Source organism: Nelumbo nucifera, chromosome 2 (assembly GCF_055504915.1).
Source record: "Nelumbo nucifera cultivar China Antique chromosome 2, China Antique-T2T, whole genome shotgun sequence".
In the NCBI taxonomy this organism is placed as follows: Eukaryota; Viridiplantae; Streptophyta; class Magnoliopsida; order Proteales; family Nelumbonaceae; genus Nelumbo; species Nelumbo nucifera.
Window position 1 is genome coordinate 66,246,712 of NC_142650.1, and position 24,418 is coordinate 66,271,129.

The window sequence follows — 24,418 nt, forward strand, 5'->3', positions numbered from 1 at the left end:
TCGGTGTCGTAAGAGAAGTGACAACGAAATCGTAAGGATTGGGAGAATTACCGATCAGCCCAGATCAGAATTTTATAGCTCCAAAGTACAGGGGAATGTATGCTGACCGTGAATTAATGTTAAATTCACGGGCAAGATGTGGTTTATAGTGGGAAAGGGTTAATAAGGGGGGCTGGAAATTCTGCATCCTGTGTATCTGTATTTCTCCCTAAACTTATTTTGGTTCCTATCTCCCTTTGTATTTAAAAAACAAAAAACAAAAAATCAAAACAAACCTTATTTTTGTTCTGTGGAAAAAATGCCGCCCTATCAGTACCAACATTGATGTTTATTGTGCATAAAATCATTGCTTGGTTTCAATATTTATTAAATAAAATATAAAATACTAAAAAATATAGTTGGTATTTAGCATCGATGCCATTGCCTCATAGCCGTTTTCTTAGAAAACGGTGCTATATAGATGAAGGTCTGTTGCACTATTTTATGAGAAAATGGCTCCTTTTTGTTTGGCATTGATGCTGCCATATAGAATGTATTTTGGGGAAACGGCATTGTATTTGTTTGGTGACGATGCTTTATAATCATTTGGCCTGTAAATGGTATTCGAAATTTTGAATTCAAATTCGAGATCCGAATTAAACGGATCAAATTCAGATAATTTGAATTGAATGAACGATCGAATTCGAATATGCTTTTCATACTGATTAGTTAATCAAATAGAATTCAGATATAACATGATTCGATTTGACAAATATCCGATTCGATTACAATATTATAAATATGTAAATTATATATTTATTTAACAATATGTGCGGGGATGAATCATAAATATTGATTTCTTAAAAATAAATATATTAATATATCACTAGCGGAGGAGAATTGTGAAAGTAAGTTCAATAAAATGATAAAACAAAAACTATATGCTTAAAAAGGTGAGAAAAAAATGAGTAATTTCATTTGATGTAATTATAATAAGTCAATTAATTATGCTTAATAATTAATAAGTAAACACAAATAAATCATATAAATATGACTATATATTAATAATATAAAATTATATATAAATAAGATAGCACTTGCAACATTAAATTATATGTATCCATCTTTTAACAAAATGAGAGGGGGGAGTGTATTAAACCCTATACCCCAAATCTTAAAGCTATGTTTGGTTTGAAGGAAAGGGTAGGGAAAGGAAGGGAAACCTATACAAGGTTTATAAAGGTTTTCCTACCTTTCCCTGCATTTTCCTTCAAACCAAACATAGCCGCCCTCTCTCTCTTTTATGATTTCGGGTCCATAGAAAACCGTCTCTTTCCTTTTCTCTCCCCCCATTTTTTATATGTCTTAGAAATGTGTTAAAGTAACTAATTTAATTTAAATAATTATATTAATACTAATAAATTAATTAGTTAAATCAATTAATTAATCTAAGTTTAGTTGATTAAGTGATTTAATTAACTATTTATTTTAACTGAGTTGTATAAAATAATTACTTAATTAATGAATGAATTTTAATTGAGAGGGGGAGAGAAAGTGTACCTAAGAGAAGAGGAGGTAGAGAGTGTGTAGAGTACTGATGGTTGATGCTTGGGCTGAGAAAGAAAGAGAAGATGTCTATGGTCTGAAAAGTATTAAATATGAAAAAAAAATGACAAGTTGGGAGTTTATTTGTAATAAAAATCAAACGATAATATTATAATCAACATTGCATAATTTAATTAGCAAATATAATCTAATGGCAACATCTCAGAGAGCACTCCTCACAGCCACATCCTACACTGTATTAGGAACATGCTGTGAGGTCGTGAGGAGCAAGTGTGGACTTGTACAGTTGCACTCCAGATATTTATCAAACTACTTATGAAAGAAAATGTGCAAATCTATAGCATCTTTGGCAGACAAGAGCAGTAATTAAAACCAAGTGAGAATAAATCATGAAAAATCTATTTAAGAGAAAAAGAAACTCATCATGACATTTTTTCATCACTAAATGATTTTTATTTACCATGGTCAAAGATTATCCAGTAGGCCTCCGGCATTATTCCAACGCCAAATGTACACCTATGTACTCTCTAGTTCTTGATTGCATGGTTGCTGGTGCTGGTTAAGATGAAGAACTTGAACATATTGCTGCAAGACCAGAACAGATTTGATGTACTGAAACCAAGAACTTGAACATATTGCTGCGTGCGAGAGAGGGCAATAGGAGGGAAGAATGTTAAAACTACACCTTTCCCGAGGAGTTGTATGAGGGTAAGACTGTAGTTCCTCATCATGCCAAGTCATTCGGTTTCAATATCTGATGCTTAAATCCTTTGAAATTGACAAATTATTATGCTCAGCATTATTGTACTTAACAGAGAATATCTATCCCATCCTTGAATGCTGCATCAGAAAATCATTAAAATCTCTTTAGTACAACATTTCTTCCCCACCCAAGTTAAATGATCATATCCTTATTCAAGCACTTCTTTGAGTAAAAGGAAGAAAAAAGAATTTTATTATACTAAATGACAGCGTAAGTTTTTGCAATATGTCAAAAAATTTTGCAATATAACATGCAACAATCATCCTCACTTAATTTACCTACATGGATGGATTAAAGCTATAATGCAAACCATCAGATTTTACGGCAGGCCCAATACAGATTTCTGAATTTCATTGTAGAGCTATAAACATTCAAAGTGCCCAAACAATTAAAGGTATAATCCAAAACTATAGAGCACACACTAAAAAATCGTTCTATCATTGTTGCTCCTTGGAAGCAAAACCATCCCAAAAAAAAATTCTATTTTTCACTTTTTTATTGTAATTGACCATTTAAAAATTGAATCAACATCCAAGATCACGATTTATGCTGCAAGAAAGAAAGAACTTATGACAAGGGACCCACGTCCACGTATACACTGCCTACAAACATTGAACCCTGAATTTGGCCCCCATTTATTTCCATTCATATTTAAGTCTACAACTTAGGTGGAATCCACCTATATAATAGGCTTTTTGCCAAAAAATTCTCTGAAATTATAGGGTAATTACATACTATTTTATAGCAAATTAGCAATCAACAAATCCAGAAAAAATTAAAAAAGAAATCTTATGTTTTGATAAATAAAATTAAATAATAAACATTAAAATATATGAAAACATTTAATTATATAAAATGAGTCATGATTAAACAAGCATATCAAACTAAATGTTCACTAAATAAGTGATAAAGAAATTAGGTGGCAATTTCTAACCCAACACTTACACCTGGAAACTACTCAAAATGTCGAACCCATCCATTTAAATTGCCAATTGACAAATACAAAGGGTTGGCTTAGGTTTGGTCACGGTATTCTTTCTTTATTCTTCCTATCCACTCCTCATTTTTTTCTCTCTACCTTTCCTCCTCCACATTCACATGTAACGAATTAAAACTTCCCTTCCCTATCGCTCTCCCTCCCCTCCCTCCACAAACAAGGACACCCATAACATATAAGTTTAAAATAACTATTTAAAAACTAAAAGTTTATATGTGCACACCAAGAACCAAGGATTTAATGGGAAAAGTAGGGCTAAGGTCAGTAGTATTCTAGCTGCTAAATTTATATAAGACCAAAACTCTATGGTCCTGCATAGTTTACTAAATTAACTTTAGAATTAAATAAAAAACAAAACATTACCTAAACTGTTTTTTTTCCTAACCACATAATTGGTCCAAGAGAACTTTTTTGTCTAAGGGTTTTCACCAATCACATATTTCATGGAAGTGTAAGTGGTCAAACAATATTTAGTTTAAGAAGGTAAACAAGAGAAATGATTAGATAATATGGCAGCTGATAAGGGTGACATATCTTCCAATTAGTGGTTGTACATTTACAGTCTATTTGGTTTGTGCGATTGGGATGAGAAAATAGGAATATTCGCTTAAGATTCCTATTTCTCACATTTGTTTTGGGCGAAAGAGTGTGTTTTCACGGTAGACTCCTGGCAGTTGGTCAATCTCCGAAGGTCCTGAGATGGCAACAGGGATGAGAGAGGAGGTGGAGAAGAGAGGAGAGAGGGGAGAGTCCCTTTGTGAGAAACCCTAGGTCCAGGTTGTATATGTCTCTCTGGGGAAGAATTGCTCTCCCTCTTTTATAGAGAGAGTTAAGACTATCAAGGAAGGAGTTCTTTTTTGTTAAGAAAGAGGATCTTTCCAGTTAGGGAAGGAGATCTTATTAAAGGATCATTATGAGAGAATCCCATCACCTCTAGATTCTCTCCGTATGTGACACTGTTATACTGACGTGGCATAGGTGACGTCATCATTTGGCGGCCGTACTTTTATTGAACCCACATGCGTAATTTAAAGGCGAACATGTATTCGACATTTATTCCCGATATATCATGATTCTGTGGTTCTATAATGGTGTCGTGTTCGTTGCAAGCCTACATGTGTCTTAGCTTTAGCGCAGATTCGTGCTAGCCGAAGTTCATTGCGGCTTGTCCCAGGTATGAGTTTATCGCAATCGTGAATCTTGTGATGAACTCATCGCAATCATGTGATGGGTTCTGGGTTCATTACAGGCGTCCATATAGTGTTGGTTTGACACCTTCTGTACTCTGATGGTCTTAGTGACCACCATGTACGTACAGAGTGAGATGCAAGGAGAAATCACTTCTCAAAATTTGGGATGCAGGGTCTCACCGAATAGGTGTGACCCTAATGAGAAACGAAACCTCTGCGATGAGAGTGAGAAAGAAACATCGAGAGCAAGAGAACTAGTCTCCCAACCGAGCACCACACCCCTACAACGATTAGAACTTCTCGAGCAAAGTCTTCTTCTTCGTCGAAGGCAAGGTGTCACCACCTTCACTGAGATCGCACTTCCGCTCTCTACACTTGCTTACTGTTGTTCTTCCAACCATTTCCAAGAGTGTGAGAACTCGTTTTCCAGTTTCGTCCCTACCATTGCTTTGAACTCCTTCGATCCACCTGCCAATTTCGTACTTACAGTCTTGTTCTCCCTCTGCGCCGACAGCTTGGACGACGTGGTCGCCTCCTTTTGGAACTCCTTTGTTCCGCAATACTCATTGTTCTCCCTCTTGCTATTATCGTCTCTACCATCGTGAACTCTCTTTCCTGTGTCATTCATTCTCTCTCTCTCTCTCCAGTCGAGCTTCAGATCTCCAAATGGCAAGTAATCAGATCATCGTCTTTCAGGATTTTTTGGCAAAATAGATTCCTGTGGAAGCAAGTTCCATTCTGGAATGAGACTTGCCCTAACCATTACATCATAGAAAGGTCTTTTTTTCTTCATTTTTCGATGAGAAACTAACTCCGATGAGTCTTTTGTTTCTAGTAGAGACTACAACGTTTTTGAGCAAATAGAGCAACTTCTAATTGCTAGTTCTGGTTGAAGGGAATAGAGACGCCGATAGTTTCAATTTTTTGGGTTAACTACAAATGTAAGTTTTGAGTAGGTTTTCATTTTTTTGGATTTAACAATATAGTGAATTCAAAGGTATAGACTATTCTCTTTGAGGATTTTCAGATTTCTAGAAAGAAATCAACTTGTTGAGATTGCCATTTCTTCTTAAAATTTATGGGAGGTGTTATTGTTATTTCTCCGTTAAACTTATCTGGGTTTGATTTTGTTCTTTCCTAGAAAGAAATCAATTTGTTAAGGCGTTATTGTTATTTCTCTGTCAAGTTTATCTATGCACCTTTTTGTCAATTGCGAAGAGCAAAAGGAGGAATTTGAAACCTCATGAATCAAAACAGTTTATGCAAACTGCAAGTAATTTTTTGGTTTGAGTGGGATAATTGGTCTCAACAACCAAACACTAGGAACAGATTTGATGGGATAACTGGTCTTAACAACCAAACATAGTGCGTCAGGAATGAGAAAATAAATTTTCCCTTCCCATCCCATCCTTTCTCGGCAACGAAACGGACCCTTAGGGGTTAAGAATTAAGATTGTTAGCAGAGGGCATGGTAATCCACACTTGTTGCCTTGTTAAGGCCCTTTAAACATAACATCAACATGCATGTGCAATTTTAGGGTGAAAATAGAAAAGAAGTGAGCATGCAACATTGTAAGAATGGCATGAAAAAATTAAAGGGTTTCTATAAGAAAGATGTGGTTTCAAACTTGACGACTAAAATATCAAAGGTATTACCTCAAGTAATCGTCATGGTTACTTGTACTGTCAAACAAAGGCAGGACAAAAAGGAAATACAAAGAACAACCTCATATTGCTAACTGTTTCTTCTACAAGAAAACCAACTAAAAAAAATGAACAAGATTATGTTCGAGAAAAGCCTCTTGGTTGAAATTAAAATGGACCACTAGGAAAAAAACACAATACCTCGTTCGATCATCAAAACCCTATTTTAAGCTTTAAGGAAGATAGAATCCCTATTTTAGCATTGAGTTAGAAGCAAAAATAAACAAAAAATAAAGATAGATACATGAACTGAGATTGAATCCGTATTTTAGGTTTCAAGAAGAAGAAGAAAAAAATAGATGTGAAGCTCCTGAATACGGCATTTGGTTGATTGCAATGAAGAAAAAAACACCTACAACAAAAAAAAGCATGAGAAGTGTGTTCAAATAAAATAGTTGTAGTTTTTTATAAAACCAGAGCAACACAAACATGGAAAATGAAGATCTTCAAATTGAAGCTCTTCATTGTAATATTAGAAAAGAAATCCAAAAGGAACAAACTTTCAACAATTCATTCAAGAGCTTAGAGAAAGAAGAAAAATACATGTTTGTAGTGGAGAAAGTTCAAGCTCTGAAAAATCTTCACTCTTCTTCTTCATTGCTTTTCTCTTCCTCTCTTTCTCTATGTGTGTTTCTATTGTGTCTACTCTCCTCTTTCCTCGTTTCACCGATCTGTCCTTTGAACTGAAAACCCGTCTATATCAATTTTTTTTTGAACCCATAAGTTCACTAGCAAACAAATGATCCGTAATAGGATCAGCGGGAGATAATCCTGCCGCCCCAGCACCACCACCGCCACTACCTAAAAGTCCTTGCATCCTCTTCAAGTAAAGTCAGTACTTCTAGAGATGACTTGCGACATTCTCTGTAAATGAACCAAATCTAAAGCTATGAAATCTCTATAAGTGGAAAGGAAGAGAGACAGAGAGGAAGAAGATGCGAGGATGGAGGCGAGAACCAGCCAAACTCGGAGGTTGGGAGATGAGATGCGAAATTAGAGAGGCCTTCTTCCACTAGTCGTGAGATGCATTTGGAGGCCGAGAGGGAAGGTGAAGCCGAACTCGGCCTCGACGCAGGCGAATTGGACACTAGAGAGGAGATGGAGGCGAGAACCAGCTCTAGCATGCCAGTCGAGGAAACCAGGCCCAACAGGAAGGCCGGCGGAGAGAACGGCTTGGAGGTCGGGAGAGAAGGCAAAGCCGAACTCGGCCTTAGCACGGGCGAACTTGACACAAGAAGAGGCCTTCCTCCCTTGGTATGCCAGAGTTGCTCTATTTCACACATATAAAACATCAACAAAGCAGGGACCGTCTAACGGAATTGTCACAGATATGAAGCCCAATCTTTAGCTTCCCTTCCAAGAATCCATGGCGAGAGAGAGGAGAAAGAGATGAGAGAGAAAGAAACGCCATAGGAGAAAGAGAAAGAAGAGAGAGTGAGAAAGAAAGGGAGGCAAGTAGCGAGAAGGCAGAGAGTATCGAATAAGGAAAGAAACGCCACAGGGAAATGTGTTGTGTCACTTAGACACATAACTTTCATGCAAACAGAGGGGAAGTAGTTATTGCATGAAACGTGTCCATGCAATAAATGCGAGTTTGAGAGATTGGTGGTGATATACGCTTAAATCATTTGTACGTGAGAGAACCAATCTATCGCACGAGTAGATTCCATTTAGCGCAAGGAGAGAGCAGGCATTATATATATATATATATATATATATATATATATAGAGAGAGAGAGAGAGAGAGAGAGAGATTTTATTAATAGTTGAAGTACAATGCATAATGACTTTCGGAAAAACTGCTCAATATAATATTATTTTAATAATAAAAAGTTCATGAAAAGACAACGAAGACAGAAGCTATCATTACCTTTTGAAATAAAAATTGATTTTTTAATATTTTGTAGGAAAAGCCTGCCTACAGCCTATCCTTTAGCCTTACCTTTTCATTTCACATCGTCTCCATTCTTTCCTCAGTGTCTTCATCTCCATCCTCTCCTCCCCATCTCTGTTGTTCTTCCCGGTTGCAAACTTTTCCTTTTTTTCCATCATTTTATCTCTCCCTCTTAAGAGGTAATCAACAAATCACAGGTTGGCGGGCATTGGCCACACCTAGTTTCTTTAGTTGGTTTTGCTAACTAGGGTCAAAGCTTTGAATCAAATCTAGAGCTTTTCAACTTGACTTATGACTTATCTCTATCTCAAGCGATGACTATAGGCATAGATATGTTAAGATTTTCTTCAAGAACCTCCAGGAGAGATAGAGAGCAACTCAGTTATGTGGAAAGAGTTATTCATAAAACCAGACAAGCAGACATCTTTTTCTTCGAAGACGATTACTAGACCTACAAGCGATTTCTGTCGAGCCAAGTAAAATAAACTCGATTTCTCAACTAGGTCCTCAAAGACAACAAATGAAAATCTTATGATTGCACCTAAATTGAATCAACAAGATAACAGATTATTGGTCAATGATTCCCCTTTGAGGTGTGCTTTTCTTTGAACGTAACGAGCGGCCCAATCAATCGAATTCATTTTATGTTCATTCGTTAAATTAAATTTGAGTGGTTACAAACTTAACATATGGCAGTAAATCGAATTCAAAATGAATTAGGATATTCGACTTATTCAAATTTGGTTGATTATTTTAAAAAAATGTTGAATATCAAATCGTCCCTTGTTTAATCGGTTTCGAATTCAAATCAAGCCATATTCAATTCGAATTCGCTCCATTTACAGGCTTACTTCACATGCTTTTGTATTCTCTTGCATCCAATTGTGCAAAAATGCCCACATTTATCATACGGTCCCCATTGCTAAAATAGAATATACAATATAAAAAATTAGAAAATTATGAGGGAAATGGCTGGGAAACAACAACCAAATGGAAGGAAATTATAAAAATTCGAGAAAAAGGATGCAAACTACCATGAAAAAATTCGGGAAAAATGTAGAAATAGTGACTTGTAGAAAATAGATAAAACATCAAGAAAGTAGGAAAAAAAAACAAATTTGTAGAAAGTCATGGGAAATGTGGCCATTGTTGTCGAGCAAAGCTATGGGAAATTCTGACCATTGTTGGACCGAGTAGGGCTAGCAAGTCAATGTTGCTAGAGATCATTTTTTAGCAAGCTCACACCTTAGATGTCGTCCATCTTTGTCAATCAAAAGCCCATCGACAAGGCTCGGTTCAAGAAGATATCAAGGTATGTCACACAAAAATACACAATTTCATTTCCTTATTGTGGAAGAGACACTCATATTCAGTGCCAAGCTTTGTTTGAAGTTGACACGTTCACAGTTCAGCTTTAGGGTGAAGTCATTGATGGAGGAGCTAGGCTTGAGCAATATCATGGGAACACAAACAAGTCCACGCCTGGTGGTTGAGAAAGGAAAGGGACTCTTTGAAAGGAAATATAGCGTTAGGCTTTGTTTTACATAGAGATACACATGTTATGGTGCATTGAAAAGCACCGTATCATTTCAAATGTAAACCATGTCAGATGCCACATTAGTGCCACTTCATGTTACCATTGGCAGCAAAGATTACAAAACCAAGAGAATGCTAGATTCAACATTCTCTTAAACCACGCCTTCCCGAATTCCAAGGCGTGGTCATTTTCTTCACGTTTTCTAGAAAAAAAAAACAGAACCAAACAATCCTACGTCACTTGGTGCACCATTTTTTTCAACGTGAAGCCATTTTTTAGGCAATAACATCAATGCCAAACACCACCATAAATGCTTGGATTTATATGCATGAGGCATTTGGGGAAACGTCAAATTCTTTTTCCCTCAATTCCCAAGTGTTTGTTGAAATGAAAGGCTTATGTGGTATACTTTATAGGGTGTTAATCTGAGGTGTAAAGTAACTTTAAAGTACCATTTTTCAAATAAACGTTTAAAGCAAAAAACACCCCATCTATAAACACCCACATAACCAAATACATACCAAATTTATGATGATTGTGGTCAAATATTTTCTAGTATCATAGTTTTCCTTTTTTTCCTCTAACAAATGTAAGGTTTTAAAAATTTATTTGAAAATAGAATTGCTTTGGACTCTAGTTTCTTGGTCAGTGGTTCAATCGTTCGGGTTGAATAATTCAACATGTGATTTGACAAATATAATAATAATAATATAAAATATTTATAATAATAAGGTATATCACAAAATTTTAAAATAGTTGAAATATATATAAGAATAAATGCCATTGTTTAGAAAACTAGATCAAACTAATAGAATTGTGAATCGGGCTCATGGTTGGTTCTTTCATACACTAAAGACGATGATTCATGAAAAACTGGTATGATTTAATAAAAAATTGGTAAACCAATCCTAGTTTTATGAAATTGCTTGGGTCATAACGTGGATAGAAACTTCAAAATAGTGAACGGTTCAAGCCAATGCAATGTTTTAAAAATCAATCCAGAAATGGAACCACTTTGGCCTCCAATTTTTGGGTTAGTGATTCAACCCAAACAACCTATGATATCGTAAATATAATAATTAAAATATAAAATATTTATAATAATGAAATATATCATATGAATCAAAAAATAGTTAAAAACTTGAAATATTGCAAATAAATGCAAGGATAAATAATTAAATATGTAGAAACTTTCATATAAAAACTATTACAAATTGCAAAAAAATACAAAAATGGAATGCAAAAAATATAGAAAGAAAAATGCAGAAAGTTGTATAAAAAACTAGGCATACATATATATCTATATTTATCACACTAATCAAGTAATTACATTTATAACAAAGCATTTGTAGATACTCGTTTACATTTTACATATTATATTTGTAGAATATAAATCATAATACGGTTTAGACTATTAACACTTGACAAACCATTTGATTGATATTTAATCTAGTTTCAAAGAAAAAATTGAGTATAGAGGAAACATACTTAATTCCGATCACATTTGCATGAGCCAATAGTGCATACCTAGATTCAATCATCACTCAAGTGGATCAATCAATGTTGTTGCTATAAGAGGTGGTCACCACTACGAATGGTGGTCATCATCGCAAGAGATGAAGGATTAAAAGAGTTGATGGTCATTGCTAGAAGCTTTGATTCGTTATTGAGACTTGTCGGTCTTCTCAAGAAAGAAGACTTATAAACCCCTGTGGAAGAGTAAAGTGACAACTGTCATATAGGATTATGGAACAAATTTATATTTTATATTTTTGTTTTAAATTAAACTTAAGTACATGGGAACTACTATTTGGGTTGAACTTATACCCTACCTGGTGAGTACCTACCCTTACCCTCCCTAACAAGGTGGGTTTGTTTGCTTGAAGGACGGGTTTTGGGGCGGGGACAAGTTTTAGTATTCTATAATCCGTATGGGTACAGGTAAGGTACGGTGTTAGGCTAAACCCAACCCATATATTGTTGGAAAGCATATAAATTTTATCTACTAAGTGTTGAATTTAATAATATTCGGAATTTTATGTGAAAGATAATTCTTAGTTTATGTGTTTTCTACATGTCTTAATTAAATAAGTGGAAATTTTGTTGTTTATCTATGTTATTTTACTCATTTATTGCTTATATATGACAATAAATAATAGGAAATTATATATGGGCTCTAAATCCAACTTGCCCCTACCCTTGAATGTAGGGAGGGTAGGGTCGGGGAGGGTTTTGCATTTTCTTGTGTAGGGAGGTTTGGATTCTCAAAATCCAACCCATTACGGGTTTTGGGGCAGGTACGGGTTGGAAGGTTTAGGGATGCAGGTAGGGTCTATAATTTACAAAACCCTCCCTGAACCCGCCCCACTGCCCTCCCTAGATTGAACAGTTCAATGGTTTAACCATTTCAAAAAAAATAAATAGTTTAGGAAAAACTAGAACCAGGAACATGACTTGTTCTCAGGTCAACGTCATTTTCAAAACCATGAGCAAATATTTACATGCTTTGTTTGTGGCAATTTTAGATGACGATGATAAATTATTATATTTTATGTATATGAAAATAATTCTTATTTATTACACTTATTTTTTGTTCAATATAGTAAATATATAATATTAGAGATGTGCCTAAATTTTTACAAAAATTCTATAATTTTTTCATAATTTTTTTATATTTTTATTTTTTAATGTTTATTATTTCATTATGACATCAAAGGTTGACACATTTGACTTGACTACCACCAAATAAGAAAACAATCTCATTTTTAGGTTAATTTTAAATTTTGTATTTAATTTCCATCTATAAGAGCATAACATTTAAAAGTTAATAAACTTGATTGATAAGACTTGAACCCAAACTGAGTTATTTACTAAAAATAAACCAAGTTGGCCCTATCCAACCTAGGTTACAAAATGACAAATTAAGTCAAGCTTTGACTAGTGACCAACAACTGTAAATACTTGGCCACTTATTTTGACGTAGCATACTTATTAGAGAATTTAGAAAATTTATTAATTAATTAGAGAAATATATAAATAGGGGACCCTTTCTGAATGGAGCCCCTATATTTTCTCTCTCTTAAACCCAATCCCGAACTTCTCTCTCTCTCTCTCTCTCTCTCTCTCTCTTCCTCCCACATTATCCTCTCTTCCTTCTTCCTGTTCATCTTCCATTCTCCTTCCATATTTCTTCCATTAACTTCCTCCTCCCCCTTTACTTTGCTAGAACTATAATGGCCTACTCAACCAACTCATTACAATTCCTGTACTTTTGACAAAACAATCAAACTTTAACCCTAATAGTTGTAGCGGCAATAGTACTCAGAATATTCCACCTTCAAGAATATTATGTCCTTTTTCGGTGACTGTTCTTCACCGGATGACGTCCATCCTTCACCCCGGAGTTCAATTTCTTCATCGAACGACGACTGGTGACTTTATTTTTGTTTATTTTATCGCGTCGATAGTATTCGGAATATTCCACTTCCTAGAATATTTTTCTAACAATTGTTCTTTACTGGACGACAACGTTCTTCACCCCGGAGTTCAATTTCTTCACTAGACAATGACTGTGAGTTTACTTTCGTATTTCTTTGCCTTGTTTGTGCTCAATTACTTTACCTTACAATATTGGAATCAATCCCCCACTTGGTTGAACATGTAGCTTTCCATTTACACCAATACCAAGGTTGAATAGTAAAATCCTAATAAATTAATGTGGAAAATCTGTTTAGCAATGCATGGTTGAGAGACAAATCGGCCTTAGTGCTTAGAAGCTAGTAAAACCCTAATAAATTGTTGTGCTATATGCATATGCATTTTTTAGTGTTTAGTAGCTTACTAGTACTTGTTTTCATTTATCTGGGTAAATGAAATCTCTTATTAAGCATCATGTTGATAATGAGGAGCCTAAAGCAATTCATGACATTAACCTAAATGTGCCTAATGTTGACCTAAATGTGCGTAATGAGGGGCCTGGAGATGGAATGTTTGATTATGAGTTTAGTGAAGATGAAGTCAATGATGGGGGTGATGCAATTTTTTATGTTGTTATGAACGACGAAGATGTTATGATTCAAACAGAGGATGATAATGGCCTATTAAATTATGAACATGTATCAGAATATGAGAGCCTACTAGATTCAAATGATGATGGTGCAAGACATGCGTTTGAAGTACCATTCAATATTGAAATGCCTAATTTGCAAGTGGTTATGTGCTTTCCAAGTGTCAAAGAATTTAGGACTGCTCTCAAAGAGCACGTTATTATAAGCAGGTTTCAAATGAAGAATTGAGACAGATGCTTGATGTTGAAGTTCCAAGGAACAAGATATACAAGGCAATGAAACAAGTTGAAGGGTGCCACAGAGCATGGGTGGTCAAGTTACCAAACTTCTATGAAGCAATATTGAAAGAGAACTTGGGAATAACCACTAGAATAGTGTAGATAGGCCCACTCCTAACTCACCTCCCAGCTTTTAAAGAGTGTTTCTCTGTTATGATGCAAAGAAAAGAGGGGCATTAGTTGGATTTAGGAGATTGGTAGGTTTGGATGGTTGTCACTTGAAGGGGCCATATGGGGGAACTTTGCTTGTTGTTTGTTTGGATGACAATAATGAAATGTTTCCAATAGGAATTGCTATTGTTGAGGTTGAATCTAGGCCCAGTTAGACTTGGTTTTTGTAGCAACTAGAATATGCTATTGATATCACAGATGGTGGCCATGGATGGTGCTTCATGTTAGACCGACAAAAGGTAAGTGGGTTAATTTGTTCAATTTTGTTTTATGTTGAAGATATGATTACATGTATATTAATATTGTTTTTTATTAAATAGGGCCTTATTGAAGTTGTACGTGATGTAATGCCTAATGCAAAGCATAGGTTCTATGTCTGTCACATGTACTCAATTTTTAAAACAATACACAAGGGTGTTGCACTAAGAAATGTGTTTTGAGAGGTTGCAAGGGCATATACAGTACATGATTTCAATTATGCATTATTGAAAATGAAGTCTCTAAGCCAATCTGCTTAGGTGTGGGTAAAGGCATTCTTCCAAAAACATGGATCTAGGACGTCTTCAACCTAACATAAAAAGTGATGATTTGACCAATAACATGTTAGAGTCAAGGTTCAAAATATTGATATAGGGTGATACGCCGGTAGGGCGTATTGACCTGTATTAGTACTACTTTTTTGTTTTTGTTTTTTTTTTTAATTTGGTTTAGAGGGGCCGGTCTACCCCTGAACCACTCACCGACCTAAAACACACCTTGTAGGGGCATATCAGAAAGGCTTTGTTACGATATGTATCAACCGATATGGGCCGATACGTGATGATATTTTGAACCTTGGTCAGAGTCATTTAACAAATGGGTTTTGGATGTCAGGTTCAAAGTTATTGTTCCTCTCCTAGAGTACATATGCATAAGTGTATGGTTAAAATCAAATCTAAACATGATAACATCGAATGACACAAATGCTCTTTTACCAAACGTTGCTAGGTTGGCTAAGAAGCAAAAATAACTTGCTAGGTATGGCTTGATCTCTGTGTATTTATTCATCTATAGATTCTTTGTTTTTTTTTCTTGTTTACTCACTTTAGTGTAATTGTTGATTTGAAAGAATTGCCAAGTCTTAAGGTTTAGGGAGTTGGAGTATGAGGTGCAATATAACAACTTTTGGGAGAGTGTTTACTTACAACATTGTTCTTGTAGTTGTCGAGTTTGGGACATTAGTGGTATTCCTTGCAAACATGCATTAGCCATGGCGGTCCATAGGTGAAAACGAATTGAAGATTATTTCAATGAATGCTGGAAAAGAGAGAAATATTTGACAGCCTATGCACCAACAATTCACCCTATATCAGATTATTGGTCAGAACGTTCCTGGGATACCCTTGAAGCACCACCTTTAAATAACAACTAGGAAGACCAAGATTTGATAGAAGAAGGGCACCGGATGAAGAGCCATCAACAAGGCAACCTCTGTTCTAGCGTAAGAGAGTTAAATGTTCTAGATGCAAAATGTATGGACACAATGTTAGAGGTTGTCAAGGGCCAACACCAAGAAACAAAGGAAGTAGTTTTGATTCAACATACGGGAGTGGGTCATCTGCACAATTACGACAATAATCACATATTTTGCAGGTCCTATTAATATACCATTAGTTACATGCATTAATTTACTTTCAATTGATTATTTTCCTTAGCGATGATTGAGTATTTATTTATAGGTGGAAAGAGTAAATAATGGTGAGAGAGGGTCTAGTAGAGCCATGAGGCCCCAAACTCAACACCAAGTTGTTAAGCTAGAGCCAATGCATTTCAGATTCGTGAGGCCCCAGGTTCATCAGCAAATTGACAATTTGTAAGGACATGAGCAGCCAAGTAGTCAAGCGCTACACTATTCATAACCATTTTCAATCATTGCTTGCTCGAACTAATAAAAGGAACAATATGTTGACACCAATTTGACTTATTTGAGAAAGAACCACAATAGTAATCATTTTTTGTATTTTTTGTTAGGTATAAGAAAGGAACAAAACATTGAATTTGTTGAGATGTACAAAATAAATCATTTTTGAAAACACAAAATCATATACATTGGTGATTTTATAATTGCTTCCATAATAGTTCTAGGCCTCTTCGGTTGGCTCCAAATACACTTGTTTGTTGACACAGTAGTTTGGACATGATACCTGATATTTTTTGTTTATGTGTATATATACTGATACTTAATATTTTACTTGGACTTGTTCATGTTCTTTTGACTACCTCTTCCTCTTTTTACCTATCGATGGGGGTGTAATAGTTGACTAAAGTTGAAGTTGTAAAAGACTTACATAGGACTCTCTTAATCAGAATTAAAACATTAATCTTTCACTTAGATGTGGTTCAGAGAAGAGATTAGATTAGAAAACTTTCTTGATTTAAGAGCCTAGGTTAGATCAATAAAATAATTAAAGACTTTAGAATATCCTAATTAAGCGGGTTATTTGTCATTTACATTTTGCAATTGTTTCAGGAAATAACAAAAACAAATGGTTGGTTGTTGATAAAAGTAACTAGTGGACCATTGACACAAAAGGCTGGTTGTTGGACTATGCAGGATACTCCTAAAACTACAACATACTCCTAAAATCAGTGGACAAAAGGCTAGTCGATTATAGTTTTGATAAAAGACCACTTTAGCATACTCCTAAAACTATAGATCGTTATCTCCCAAACAATAGGAAAGGTAATATTTCCATGAAAGTCAAAAAACGTGAATGCATACCAGCTTCTTTTTCCTAGAACTCAAACTTGCTATTAGCTTTGCTACTTTTTCTAACAATTGTCTTTCTTCATAAGTAGGACATTCATTCATATACAAAATAAAAGCTTACAAAACAATCAGGACATATATTTCAATGGATAGACTAAGGTGGAAAGGAATAGCCACATCAAACTTCTCTTCAAGTTTACATAATTTTTGGTCATGTATGGTTTGTGCTTCTTCCATAATTTGAGTCAATTTGGATGCACGCATATACAATGTCTTGAAGAAGTTTTCTATACTTAGAAATAGATCTTATAGTTTGCACTATTCTAAATTGTCCCTGTATACATTAAAGTAAAATTGCCTCATGCAATTATTGTGCATATGTAGCTAATTTCTCCTTTTGGTTGGCAATGCTACCTTGAAGTTCATTAAGCATCATATCATCCTCTGGGGCAATTTCCTTGAAAAGTTGTATAATGGAGATGGATAATGTGGACGAGTGGCAATGGAATTTTAAGACAACCATAGAGATTAATTACCATGTTAATGATACATGATATGATAGTCAACCATATTAAAATATATTCAACAATTTAACTTACTATATTATAAGGACAAAGGGAGAATTTGATGGCACTTTTTACTAGATCTTAAGAGATTGGAGATTATATATTCCTTTTCTTTTATTTTGGCATTTACGTGCCTATATCTTTCTTTTAGATCAAATAGCACATGTTCAGTGTCTTTAACTTTTTTTTCTGTAGTGAATAACATGACACCTGAGTCATTTTCAAACAGTTCACTTAATTCTTCAGTCAACTGTTGCTGGGAATTATAAAGTCCCTAAAACTCCAGTAGTTGCTACATACAAAATATCTTTAATTAGTTTGGCCTCAAGAAGCAACAAATCTGAAAGGCCTATAAAGACATAATGTAGTGATGAAACTACATTATCCTTAGATTTTAAATCAAGTTCCATGCACTCTATCTTCTTAGTCGTGGCCTGGACAAAGAGAAATGGCAAAAACAAATGAAATAACTAATAATGATTGTGGGGTACAGGATGATAGTTTTAGGAGGTACCAATGGCTCTAAGAAGGTAAATGACCTTCATATATTGGATCTTAGGATGAAAGAATGAACCTAAGCCAAATGTGAAGGGACCCCACCTTCCTTTCGTGAGTCATACTACCATTGTCATTGGCGATGACAGACTTATGATATTTGGAGGTAGTGGAGAAGGGAATCGAATTACTTGAATGGCTTGCATATTCTTAAGGTGATCGGTATCACTATTTGCTCGTTCCATTCTCACATTAAAAGTTAATGGACAAGTCTAGTTCTAATCTAAGTTCTGATTACATTCTTAGTAGATGTTACTTAAGTTCTTGGTGCTCAAAGATACCCAAGTCCGTTTCTAATGGACAAGTTTATTTTTAATGTTAGAGTAGGTCATGCAGTTGTAAATATTGGAACAAAGGCAAGAACAAACTGAAATAACTTTCAAACAATGAATTAGAAAAGGGAAATCAAGCAAACAATCAATTTCAGATGGCTAAAATGTAGACATCTTTGTGTAAAGAAAACTTTGATCCAAACATCCTTGCTTCATTTCAAATTACTAAAATGCAAGCATTGCTACCTCTAGTTGAGAGAATCCCAACTAGTATGACTGAAGGCATTGTTACCTCTACCAAAGTAAATGAGAAATAATGAAAACTCGAAAAAATATGATTGGCTTCAACTCTATCATAAAACTAAATACATTTCATTTTCATCATTTCATGAGCATCATCTAAAAAACCAAATATATAACAATAAAACTAAATTGTTTGATTACATAACCACAAAACCAAATACATTCATCACTAAATTGTGTTCGATTATATCACTATAAAACCAAATACATCAAACAAGGAACACTGTCCTAGACACTCTTCGACTTGTAACATAAGAGAACATTGAAGATGGCCCAAATGACGATAAAGAAAATAGCCACTACTGGCATTCTACTTGTTGGTTTGCGTGATAAATTTTGTTTATCCACCTTTAGCATTCCTTTCATCTCATATAATCGAACCACTATTTCTTTCTTCATGACCTTCAATTCCGCACTGGTTACCTCTTCCCATTGCTTCATCACCATTGGATAATTGTCTTGGTCATCATCTTTATCAGAAGCATTGCACTATGAAAAAAATTAAACTTTTTTGAATTTGAATCTATCTATTTGAAGAATAAAATAGATATATAAACAAATCATAGTTTCACAAGCTTCAACATGTTTGTTTTACAAATCAAAAAGGAAAATAAAATTTTATTACACTTACCAATCGTCAAGCACAAAAGAAGTATAGCCTATGAAGGTTGTCTACTGACTCGGAGGCTCGTACTATATCTTTCCAATCGCATTTGCATATTTCTTTTTCTTGTATGTGAGGTAGGAACTTCTAGCTGTCGAAGACTGCATTGACATTGCAGCAAACACAACAAGTACTTTGAGCAACTACAAAATAAGTGAAAACTTATTAGACTAAAGTTTGCAAAATTTTCATTTGCAGTTCAATCCATTTTTACTAGTACAAAATTAAAATGAAATTGCATTACAAACAGAGGCTTAGAAATACAGGGCCAACTATTCGATTGTGACAATGGATATAACTATATTTGGCCACGGCTAACTAAAGCAGGTTTCCTAGGTGAACATTGTCTTTGTAGATTCGTTGTAATCACATATACCAATAATAGTACTGTGTTTGTGTTAATTGTAACCGATTTGATCTTTTTAATTAAATCCACCTCCATCAAGAAAAACAAAAAAGAAATGGAAAAATGGTTCTCCATATACAACATATATTTGTAAATTGATTTGATCTAAGAGAAACAAAATACCTATATAATTTAGCTTTGAGTTTAATTCAACAAATAAAATTCTTCATGCTTCTTTCACGGAGAACCATTGACTTATTTCAAGATCCCTGGCCTATTTAACCTAAATAAACCACATGAAAATGATAAACTTAGAGTAGTTGTTTCTATAAAACTAAGTCATGATAAACATGTAGATATAAATAATTGGCTTTTATCATCATTAGAATAAGCCAACAGACATCACAATAGGGTTCAACATTCATAGCCCCTAAATCCATGAATTGTAACGAGACATAGTTTAATTGTCTCACCTATTCTATTGATCCAGAATTTGTATCAAGAATTTACCCTATCCAACAATTTTGAAACTGTTGTTAGAAGGGAGTATTTAAATTTCTTACAATAAATACTTGAAAAAACTTAATATTTCAAGGGCATATATGTACAGAAACAATCCATCAATTGGGAAGTCAAAGACTGTGGACAATTGACTTAAAGATAAAAAATGGGAAGAAGCACATGATACTATGTACATTTCTATCTGAGATGATGAATCCTAGACAAATAAATCACATCATATTTTAAGACTAATATTAAGAATCATATACTCTCAAGGTAAATTGCTTTTTCAGTGAAAAAATAATCATATACCCTCAAAAAGAAAAAAGATGGTTAGTAAATAATAGAAGATGCATAGTTAGTGGAAAGAAATATAAAGAGATTGATGGTCCTTACTAGTTTTGTTGTCAAAGTAAGTTATGATATTTAATTTTTCTAAAAAAAATGCCACAAAAAAATAGAAAAGGTAATAGAAGAAACTTGTATTGTCTAGGCAGAGAATCAGAGTTAAGCCATTAAAAGCAAGTAATAGAAGAAAACAAATTACATTAATTACATCAAAATAAAGTCGGACCCAAAATTATTCTTCCCCCCCTCATTAGTCAAATTCATACATAACATAGATAAGCCATTCTCTTCCCTATTTAGGTTGCATTTGGCATTCCTTATTTTAAGGACTTATTTTCCTTTTACAAAATACCCCTATGAACATTGAGTTTTTAACAACAAAAAGGAGATATGTCCTTAAAATAAGGAATGCTAAATACAATCTTAGTATATAATTCCCCTTATTCAAGAAATGTCCATATTCTCCCTGCCATAACAAAATCACATTTTCCCATTTTATTTTTCCTGTTCACATCTCTGTTCATGAACATTATTGTTTGAACTGTGATTTTTTTTTTTTAATACAAGGCATCTCTGAACCAAAAACAAATAATATAGTACAAACTTAGTTGTCACATGAATGTTGTGCAGTAAAAATAGGTCAAATTAATATACATTAATTTGTGTTTAAAATGTTTTTCAAAATATGTAAAAATAAAAGTTATGGAGTTTCTGTAAAAGCCCACTTTTATACAAAAAGTTGGCTTTTATCATCATTAGAACAAGCAACAGACATCACAATAGGGTTCAACATTCAAAGACAAAGAGAACAAGGACAATCGAGTGACTAATTTATACTATTAAAAATCTAAAAAACTACAATGAACCATCTACCTACTAGTAAAACCCTAGAGAGTTAAAATGAAGAGGGTTATAGGGAAAAATCCTTGTGTGTTAAAATCAAAATGAATCTTTGTGCATTCATTCATCCTGGGTTTGTCGTTCTTCTTGGTTCGTTTTCTTCAATTGCTCCTCTTCGGATAGAAAAAGTTGAAATTGGGATAAGAAGAGAGGGTAAAGAGTAACATATAGGCATGGGTATTTTAGTAAAAACATGTGTACATTAATTCATAAAAGGGTAAAATAGGTATTTTAAAAAAATCATCGGTTTAAACTATAAAAAAATAATATGGTCTTCAGTTTCTAACTTTTACATTTTAGTATTTTACATAATAATTACCTAACCATCCCTCGTCCAATCTAATCCCCTATGTATTTCAAGCAATAATCAAATAAAAAAAGAGAAATAGAAAACTTTATTTATTTCTTTTAAACTTCTAAATTACCAATATAAACAAAATTATAAAATAAAAATATAATAAAATGCAATAAAATAGAGTAACTGGAGGTTTCTTAGAGGTTTGTCATTCAGATCACCATTAGTCTCAAGGTTCCTTACTTTTGGACAGAGTAATGAGACATAGAGAGGAATTAGCTTTAAACGAAATTATCCTTCAACCTACCTACAAGAAAACACAAAGCACATGACTACCAATACATTCCGTTGAAGTACAATTGAGCACAAAAAACACCTTCCACGACCGCCACCGCATCGCCACCCAACTTCCAAAAAAGGGCAGAGATGTCCCATCACCGATGCCAGAAATCATCACACCTCCGACAATCTCCCTTGGACTACAACTGATCGATCATAGAAAACAGTGAAGAAGAAACATCTCATCACACTTGTGCAATCAAATCCACCACTCACGCCATTGTCCACCATCATCAATGATCAAACACTCCAACACAAATAGAAATGGCCCAAAAAAACAAGAAATTAGCAAAAGAAAAAAAATAGAAATAAAAAAGAAAGGGAAAACCAGACGTGCACCGATGTCAGAAACCACCACCATTAACATAAAAAACAAAAATGCTTGACCATTATCAAAGAAAATTTGAAGAAAGTTGAGAAATAGAAACCCACCTTGAAAGAAATGGAAAAACTACAAGACAAACTGAACAAAAGAAAAAGAAGAAGAACCCCCTAAAAGCTTATGGGAGGAATCCTTTCAAGTATTACACATTGCCACTGCAATTCCAGGCTCCCTCTCCCCCTCTATCCCTCTCGCTCACACACTGTCTCTTTTGTTTCCCTCTCCCCTCCTCTATCCCTCTCGCTCACACACTGCCTCTTTCCCTCTCTGCCCTACTCTCCCTTAATAAGAATACACCCATTCCGTAATAATATATATAGCGGAGGTAAATTATATAGAAAAAATGAATTTGCAAAAGGTAAATTATTAGTCCCTCATATGATTAATTATTTGTGATTAAATGCTAAGACAAAGAATCAAACATGTGGTTGTCCCAACTGATCAACTTTCATCTTCAAATCAACATCAAAATCTAAACAAAAAATTCAACAAAAGATTGCAGGGAAAGCAACAGAAAATGGTAGGTGCCAAATAAAAAATGAAAGATAACAGTAACCAAGCTTAGTTGAATAACCAGGGAAGGGAGTTTAGACAAAACCAAATCTTAACAAGGTGTCATAAAACAACTAAAACAAATTAACATCCAAACTCAAACAAAACATTCGAATAGTCAAATAATTTAATAAGAATATGAAGAAGTAGATGAAAGAAAGATATGAGAGGCAAATAAACGAATAGGAAAATGGCATGAAAGAGCCAAGAGTCGGCAAAAAAACTTCTAAGGAAACCGATTACCGGCCAAGATTAACTACCAAATGCCAAAGACAAATAAACTAAGTTTAAATAACATAGAAATGAGTAAAAATTTTAAGATAACAGTAAATAAAATTAGTTTAAGAAACAACAAATGAAGTTAAAACTGCAAGAAAAATATATACAGGCCAATAGAAAATAATAGAACATTGGAAAAAAAACCCCTTAATGAAATTATTCGGATAGGTGCACCAAGCATGCCCAACTATGCAAGTATTTCCATGAGGTTTCCACAACAACAACCTATAAAACAAGAAGAAAATAAATTGTAAGAATAGAATCCACCACACACTTAATCATGGAGTCAACATCCATATATACACTAGTATCATTCCTAAATATGGCAAAGCTGCAAAACCAAGTAATGGTAGGATAATTGCTGCCAACACTTGTGTAGAGACCAACTGGTACCATATCATTAATATTTCAACATGATGCTTTTAGCTTGGTTTATCACTATTTTTACCCATATGTAGTTATCAAGATATTTATTTCATGTGGCTAAATGTTGATTGAATCCAATTATATTACTATTTTATTGTTATTAAGAAATATATTATAATTTAATAACTATCTTTACCCAACAAAAAAGGTAGATCTTAATATTTGGCAATATTATTGCTTTATTTGTTTGCAGTGTAAATCTGAACGAGAAACAAAATTTGCACCTGGTTTAGTTTTGCTTCAATTTCTTCTTCTTTTATGTTTTTAATTTGATATGCACTCCTATTTGATGCAAAAATTGCACTTTTTTTGGTATGACACTGCAAATTTTGTATATCAAAACTGATATAATATACACCACCTTCTTCTTACCTCAATTCTCTCACATATAAAGTGAGGACCACATCATCTTGCTTCCTACCTCGTCCATACTATATCCCTTCCATTCTCTTTCACATAAGGTGAGAATGGAGGACCACATCATTTTAGCCTTTTAGGTCCTATTTTATTTCTCATAAACAAATAAGACAAAGCAAAATTTGGAGCAAAAGTAAACCAAAACTTACACTCTAATCTATTTGCACTTTCATCCATTTAAACCGGTGCAAATGAAAATCACATATAAAAGTGACAAAATCTTCTTTTGAATAAAAGTGACAATGGGTGGTGTTCAATCGCCAATTGAAAAATTCATATTCTTTTTGAGCGGACCTGGATTTACAAATTGGTGGGGCCACCATTCACCACCACCTCCAGAATTCATCCAAATCCCGTTTTTCCTCCCTTTCAAATCCA

The 24,418-nt window shown here is 34.2% G+C and overlaps 1 long non-coding RNA gene across 1 annotated transcript; it reads right to left on the reverse strand.

The window, feature by feature from the left end:
• Positions 1 to 18,653: 18,653 nt before the first annotated feature.
• LOC104601380 (uncharacterized) lies at positions 18,654 to 23,461 on the reverse strand. Its single transcript, XR_735858.3, has 3 exons — positions 21,953 to 23,461; positions 19,223 to 19,398; positions 18,654 to 19,080 (listed from the first exon to the last, which is right to left on the reverse strand). It is a non-coding gene; the product is annotated as an uncharacterized LOC104601380 (long non-coding RNA).
• Between the last annotated feature and the right edge of the window lie 957 nt (positions 23,462 to 24,418).